Below are 8,340 nucleotides of genomic sequence, written 5' to 3' on the forward strand. Positions count from 1 at the left end.
GGAATTGGCGCTCAGAAAAAAAGGATGTTGTGGACAGGAAACGGGAGCCCAAGGAACACAATTTGGACTTACAGTCGTCTTCGTTAGTATGTCTGAATGTTCGTAAGTAGAGGAGCGTCTGTAAATTGCGCTGCTAAAATTAATAATCAGGGACGAGATGGATGTTCACCAAGCCTTAATTGACCTGCTTTCTGCGAGACGCGGTTAAATACACACTTTTGTTGTAGAAATTTAAGCCAGAGACTTGGTTCGTATTAAGAAAATGTTTTATTTTCTACTTTGGACTACGGTAATTCAGCGCTGCATGAAATCTCCCTGTAAGCCTAGCGATAAACGTTCTTAAAAACGTTTAAGTATTTTACTTAAGTATCTTAAGTATTTTAAATACACAGTCTCTCAATCTATTTTGTTTCAAATTAACCTACATCTGTTTTTTTCCGTCCAGCAAAATACAAATTACAAAATGCTCAAAAGGAAATGAATACGCATTTTTAATGCATTTAACAGAACGTGCCACTTCTTGACAGTATCGTCGTTCAAATTCATTCGATCGATGGACCTTAAACAAGTTTTCTGTAGCCTTCCGGCAGCTCTTCGGTCTCTTTGCCTTGATTTGTACGATCCGAAGGTATACAGAAGAAACTTAGATTCGGGATTTTCTTGCTGTTGTTGTCACTCGCACCCCGGTAAAATGGCCGTTTCTAACAGTACCTGAACATGGTCTCATCCATGACCTCTACAGCAGAGTTGAGAGATCAAGATGAGGCCCACATTGCATAGGATGCCCAGTGAGGATTTCATAAGGGGACAGCCCTGTGCTAGAATTGGGCCAAGGTCTGAGGTGCAGCAGGACCAGCGGAAGAGTTATCATCTTGTCCATGTCCATTTCAGCATTGCACTTTAGCTAATTTGTTCTTAATGGTGCCATTTACTCTCCCCATTGCTCCACCGCTCTGACAGGAGCAGTGACATCTCAGATCTACACATGGATTTTCACCCAGTTCACTTATTACAACAATTACGAAATGGATTCCATTGTCTGAAGATAATTTTTGTGGAATGCCCCATCGGGGTATCAGTTCCTAAATCAGACCCTTAGTTATAGATAGAATTGTGGTATGACAACAGGAGTAGGCCTCAACCCACCTGGAAGTGAGATCAGCAGTAGCGGGCAGAGCTAACCAAGAAGTTGACTTTGATAGCCACAAATCCGCTAACTCTAAAATTTAATTTGATAACACTAAACTGATGAACCACTAAAAATTTGTGGAAGTTAATAACTACTGACCTGTTATACTTTCTTTTTTACTGTCTTTTTCATTGTTGCTGCTGTTTCTAAAGAATTTCCCCATTGTGGGATTAATAAAGTCAATCTAATCTATATGACTTTAGCTTTGGTTTGGTATTTTGCTCTGAAACCCTTAAAACCTAACTAGAGAGCTACAATTTTAAGCTGTTTAACACTGAAGTCCCATCTGTCGGATGAGAGTGATTACCAGGGGATACTTAGGACTTCAGGACCCAACTTGATCACTGGATTCTGTAGAGCAGGGGTGTGCAGGTTTTATCCAGAAAGTACTGCAGTGTATGCAGGTTTTAGCTGCGACTCTTTAATTAGATTGCTAATTAGAGGGCTGATTGGCTGAAGAGTTCTCACACCTGGGTTTCAACAACTGACTTAAAGGTTATCCCAAAAACCTGCAAACACACTGGCCCTTTTGCAGATAAGATTGGCAACTCCTGCTGTAAAGTATCTGGAATAAATCTGCATTGAAATTTTCTTTCTATGGTATTCCATTTAAGAAATAGGGTTTCTCTGACAAAAATCCTTATTTTGCAGCTGGCTCATACTGACATTTTGCCCTCAGTGAAGCTGCTTGGGGACTAGAAACATGGCACTATTTACCCTGAACTTGGCTGGGGAGACTCAGCTCTTTATTGGTCTATAGCTCTGTCAATCAGAATCCAGAAATACGACCAGGGCCAATTTTCATTTTACAGGGTGGTTTGAGATAACTCATTTATATTCATGAGAGAAGTGCTACCTGATATGCCAGTGAATGCTGTAGACAGAATGCCAATAACCATGCTGGTCACTAACTACCTAGGAAACCATGTTAATCGCTAACTACCAGAACCCATAAGTCAAAATACTATTAGCCTATGATAAGGAAAACATTGTACTGTGATTGAGTTCAAATACTTAAAAATTACAGTCATACTTTGGATGAGCATCTTACACCAGATGGATTCCTTTTTTTATGATGACATCTTCACACTTTAATTCATGGAATAAGTTTTTTTTAGAAGATGAGTGAAAATGCACCAAATTTAATGTAGACTAAGCTATCATTGCAAACAATGACTTAAGAAAATTAATTTAAGGACTTTGGGTTGATAAAATGTCATGTTGTTTATGAATGGTTACATAAAGGTATTAAAGACTTATCTGTTTGGAGTCTGTAAGGAGTGTTAGGCGTCGAAACAGGTAGCACATGTTGATGAAAGCGTGTTCACTGGCCAATCAGGTAGCACATGTTGATTGGTGCATGTTTACCAACCAATCCGGTCGCAGTTCCCTGAATATAAATGAGTTTTCCCAAGCTACCCTATGAAATGAACATTCTCCAACTGGGGCCTGTATCACAAAGCAGAATTTCTTGCTTAGCTGGATAACTTGTCTGATTTAAGGTAGTCTGGGTTAAATGTAACTGAACAAAGATAAAGTCACTTTAAACTAGGGTACCATAAATCCGACACGTTATCCTGCTGAGCAAGAAATCCAGCTTTGTGATACATGCTCCTGTTCTCTGCTTAGTTCAAGGTGCCCCAGTTTAAATGGACTTCATCTTTGTTCACTTACATTTTGCCCAGACTACCTTAAATCTAATAAGTTATCAACCAGATAGACTGTTGCAGACACGCTCACAGCAGACAGGAACAAATGTGGATGATTGGACCCTCTGACACTGGAGATTTTCTCTGTGGAACATCCAAGCCTTTAGCTACATTGTTCCGTGAACACACCATGCATCTCTTACAATATTCTGCCACCTGAGTGCTTATCCTGAGTGTAAACCAAAACTTATCGTTTATCTTCAACATTTAGAGATTGCCTGCATGATCCATATGCTCTTATACAATTCCAGGGTTCGCCACTCTGGCAAAACGGGTTGTCAATCACTGGACTTCCGCACACAATCCTGCGCCCAACCACAGGCATTTAATTACCATCAGTTTTACTTCTCCTGTGGATCAGTTTCCTGCTGGAACAGAAGGACATCATTGATGGAGAGAGGTGAAGGAGCTTTATCCATCAGCAGGGGGCAGGTTGAAATGAGGGAGACTGGAGAAAGAGAATCGCTTCTTCTGGTACAGCGTCAGCCTGGGCGTTTCCTTGTGATCCTTTATCCAATTGCGCATACAGCTGGAGAGAGGCAGCTATCAGTTTTCTAGCATGTATGAGGAAACCTCAGCATTTACATAGAGCTCCGTGATCATGGCACATGTGTTTATGGCAGTTCTATAGTACGCTCAGGTTAGAGTCAACAGCTCATTGATCGTTTCCATTCCCACTACAGCATCTGATACAGATGGGCTTCCATCAGCCAGGCAGAGAGCATCCATGTACAGACAGAGTGAGATCATAGTCTTCCAGTGGGGTTTCTTTCAAATCAGCTCTAGGTTTCATCGCCGTCTTGATCACTCCGCAGCACTCATGAGGCTCCCCATCCTCTTCAGTAGGGAACCATGTCGCTGTATTAAGAGCAGAACACTATAGAAAAACATTCCCCGTAGTCATTCATACATTCTGGTCATGAATTAATCAAGCTATGGTTAAATGTGAGCTGTGGTTCAATGCAAGCTATGTTTAAATGAGAGGTCCTAGTCTTTGTAAGCATATACCGCAGTAGGTTCATGCATTGCTACACATGCCAAGTCCACACATGCCAAGACTGCTTCATTTGCTGCTAAAACTGCTTTCAGACAAGTTGGAAACACTGCTGCCACTGACTTGAAGTATTTCCAGTAATAATCTATAGGTCTATATTTATCCCCATGCTTCTGTGCCAGTACTGCTGACATAAATCCATTTTTCTCTCCCACAAAAAGCACAAAAGGCAAATTATGATTTGGAATGCCCAGTGAGGAAGCTCCCAAAAGTGCACATTTCAAGTCTGAAAACCTTGTCAGAGTCCTCAGTCCAGTCATCCGTCACATTTAGCCCCTTCCAATGCATCACTAGAAGGGGTTGAGCACTTGTTGCCAAATCTACGGGGTCTACAATTACCCACAGTTCCCATAAATGATAGCAATTGCTGTTTTTTTAAGTTTTAGGAATTTGTTTAATAGCTTCAATTTGTTTTTGATTTCTGCTTCTTCCCTCTGGAGTTTAAATGTGTCCTAAAGAGGTACTTCCTGTTTTACCAATTATAATTTTCCTTTTGTGGCCTTCTGGCTATTATTAGCTAAATAGATTAATAAATCTTCAGTATCTTGGACATAGGCTTCCTTCAGAGCAAAGTTTCTTTTTGGAATTAGGAACTCCAAATCCTTTAGCAGCTCTTGAGAAAAAACAGAGTGACACCCAGTTTATCCCTGGAGCATGCCCACCCAGGTCCATCGCTTACCCTAAAATGTAAACACAAACCAATGCTGCAAATCAGGATGAATGGGTATGCAGAAAAGTATACCAAGTTTGGAAGGTCATTGTCAGGAACCCATTTTGGGGCAGGTGAGATAGAAGAAAGGATAGTAGTAGAGTTAGGAACAATGGAAGTACGTGGGTATATTGCATCATTAACTTAACCTCTGGCTCTGCCTAAATGCAATGGCCCATTCACCTTCCTAACTGGTGAAATAGGAGGTTTTCAGGGAGAATATGTTATCACCTTAACAGACCCTCGCTGGACTCTCTCCCGACGCACAGATGAAATAAAATACTCTCTCTTATTAGGTCTGTAGGCACTTTTTTGGCAGAAAGGCTGTGCTGTAATAATAGTCCTAACAAAGTCAGTCTTCAATGCGGCCCACAAACAGTCCTGCACATCTGCCAGGAGGGCATCCACATCTGTGGTGGGGTAGGCCGTCTGTGTCGTGGGGCCTGAGAGAGGATTGGACAGAAAGGCAGATGAACACAGGAATCTCAATGATCCCTGTTGTAGGTGAGAAACAGTCATCCAGTCAGATACATTCTGAAAGATCAGCAGTCAAGGACCCATCATTTTCTAAACTGTAGAATTACACAAACCAGTAGAGTCTGTAGAATCACGGATCCATACAGCATTAGATTGCGGTAGTATCAGCCACTGGGTACCAGGCTGGATCTCCTGCTGTAGCCCCACGGAGTTCTGATGAGGTCAGCATCTTGTCCGGCATCCTCTCTGGCCACAAAGATTGCAGACACCAGATCCCACGGCCGGCCCTGACCACTCCCACTGCCATGTCCTCCGCTCTGTCTTCCCCAGTCACACTCAGCCTGCTAAATCTGGATGTTCATCCGATCCTCCTGTGGATGGTGAAACTTGCCCTCCTGCAGTCTTTAGAAAAGCGCGGGTCTGTGTGTGTGTGTGGGGTCTGTGTGTGTGTGTGTGTATGCCTTGGATTGTGCTTTCCCATGTCTTTACTCTCAGCTTAATGCTATACAGCTTTCCTTGTTTTTGCCCATAACTAAGCAATGCAAAGTGTGCATTTCTCCACATGCACATCCAATCTTGCTCACTTTCTAAATGATCTCACACTCTTTGCAACGGCTTTATATTCCATATGTCCCCCAGAGGGAACATCTCCCCTGTTCTCTTATTCCATAACTTGTTAGTTTTTCATCCCTTTCATCACCATATAGCTGTCTCACACATCCCATGGAACCTCCTAGCTGTTATGATTAGCAGGTTGCATTACCCATTGTAAATTTAACAAGCAAGTACTTCTTTATAATGCACAAGCAGGCTTTTCTACCTTTGAAGTCATACAGCAGTAATTCAACACATCCGCCTGAATCCCTTTTAATAACTACAAGAGGATGTGAACAAAATAAACACTTATCATTATTATAAAAACTCACAATCATTATAGTATATCATAAAAAGGAGTATGTTCTCAAGGGGATTTCTATGGAAAGTGCAGAAAGGACATGCATCATCATCATTTTTTTCGTATTGTTATCTTGAGATCATAACTTATTTTTACTCATGATGCTACAACATGTTTAGCAGCTTAGCTGACTATATACAGTGGTACCTCAGTTCTCGAACTCATTAGAACTCAAATTTCTTAAGTCGAACCAACCAGTTCGAAAAAAAATTACCTAGAGCTCGATCTGAATCTCAGAAGTCAAACCGTGAACGCCGACCTAAGATAAAACTTGTATGCGAGGGGAAATGAGTCACGCGGCACATTTAGACAATGATACAATAATTATTATATAATAAAAATATATGATTTCTTATTATTTTAAAGAAACCATTAATACGTTTAATTATAATAATATTGTTGTGCCGAGCAAGGACAGAACGGAGACAAAGGCGCAGACGTCAGGTTATCGGGGAATACGGGGTTTAATTACAGGTAAAGCAGGCAAAATGCAGACGGACAATACAATGACCAGACTGGGGAAACAAACCGAAACGCGGACGAAATACAGAGGGCTAATGAAAACAACCAGAAACAGCTGATCACACGGGGATTCCACACGGAGTTAACGAGGGGGCGTGGCACACGGAAGGAGCGGATGATCGGGGCAGGACACATTGTTTGGACACATTTATTTTCTTACTTTACAAATTACTGTTTTGATAAATGTGCTTAGATGTGTTTAGTACAATATATGCTCTTCTTGTTTTATCCGGTTCATTTTGTGTTTAAATGCTAAAAAAAAAAACACATTTAGGTGTAATTTTTTTAATTAATTGGTTTTCCATTATTTCTTATGGGGAAAATTCGATCACAACTCGAACTTTTTAGGATTCGATCCGGAGTTCTGAACGGATTAAATTCGAGTTCTGAGGTACCACTGTATATACATCATCATGAACCAACGCATTCAGTTTTACTTTGATCATGGACTGTCACAAGCAAAAAGAAATTTACAAACGAGAGGAGGCCATTCAGCCCGTCAAGCTTAGAGAACTTAACTAATAGTTCAGAGTTGTTAAAATCTGATCTAGCTCTGATTTAAAGGAACCCAGGGTTTGATCTTGCATTACACTAACAGGGAGACTATTCCATACTCTAACTATATGTGTAAAGAAGTGCTTAAACACTACAATAATCATATTAGTGTTCATCACTTTAAAAAGAAGACAACAGAATCACAGCTTTTAATTAATTTTCCAGTAAAAGTGAGCAGCACAATGAGATAATGTTGAGCTGTTAAAGAATTGTAACTTTTCATCCATAATCCAGAGGGTATAATTACAGATTGCGAGCTGATGATTAATACACACTAGATCTCTTCTATATAATTAATGGAAGTAAAGGACAATAACAATACATTTTGAGTGAGAGTGAGTAGCAACCTTCATTATAGGGTTCAAACAGGAGTTAGCAAAGTCACAGAATTCATATGCAGGTGCATTTATCAAAAGATATCACATTACCGCAATTTTCTATGAACTCAGCAACATGCCACTTACGTGAAGCACACTCTAGCATACAAGACGAGGAGAATATTCATTCACATGTTTAAGACAGATATTTAAATCACTCTTCTTCAAACATGTCAGGATTAGGGCCTACAACCCTTCCAGCTGGCTCAGTATTTTTGCAGGTCACTGCAGTGTCCGTTCCTTTGCTTTTAAATTAACTCATTTTGCCCAGTTATAAAAGATTCCAAAACTGCACAAAAAGACTGCAAAGCTGCAGAACTCGATACTATAACTATTTATGCATTCATTCATTTTATTTTACAGTACAACCAGGATCCCCTGCTTTCTTAGTAAGGGAAGGGACTCTAACCCAGTGTTGTTCTCTGAGACTCAAACCTAACATTTTTAATGTTAGGATCGGTCCCTGTCTTGTCCTGTTCTGCCCAATGTTTCCCTGTTTGGCCAGAGGGTGTCGCTGGTCATCCCGTTCTGTTCCCTGTGCTCCCCAAAGGTTTACCCCAGTTATACTCCTTTCCATTTTCCTTGGTCCCTGTGCCGCCACATGGCTGAATGGCCTGAGCATGCAGCTTTTAACCAAGCTTCCCATAGTCATAGTTTGACCCACTTTGGACATTTAGAGTTTTGTGTGTTTGGTTAACCCCATTTTTAATCATGTTCCTTGTGTTTATGTACCCTAGTTTAGTTCTTGCCTTTAGTATCTTGGTTCTTGGGTACCCTGCCTGTGCTTAGCTTT

The sequence above is a fragment of the Paramormyrops kingsleyae genome, chromosome 16 (genome assembly GCF_048594095.1).
Source record: "Paramormyrops kingsleyae isolate MSU_618 chromosome 16, PKINGS_0.4, whole genome shotgun sequence".
NCBI classification, from domain to species: Eukaryota; Metazoa; Chordata; class Actinopteri; order Osteoglossiformes; family Mormyridae; genus Paramormyrops; species Paramormyrops kingsleyae.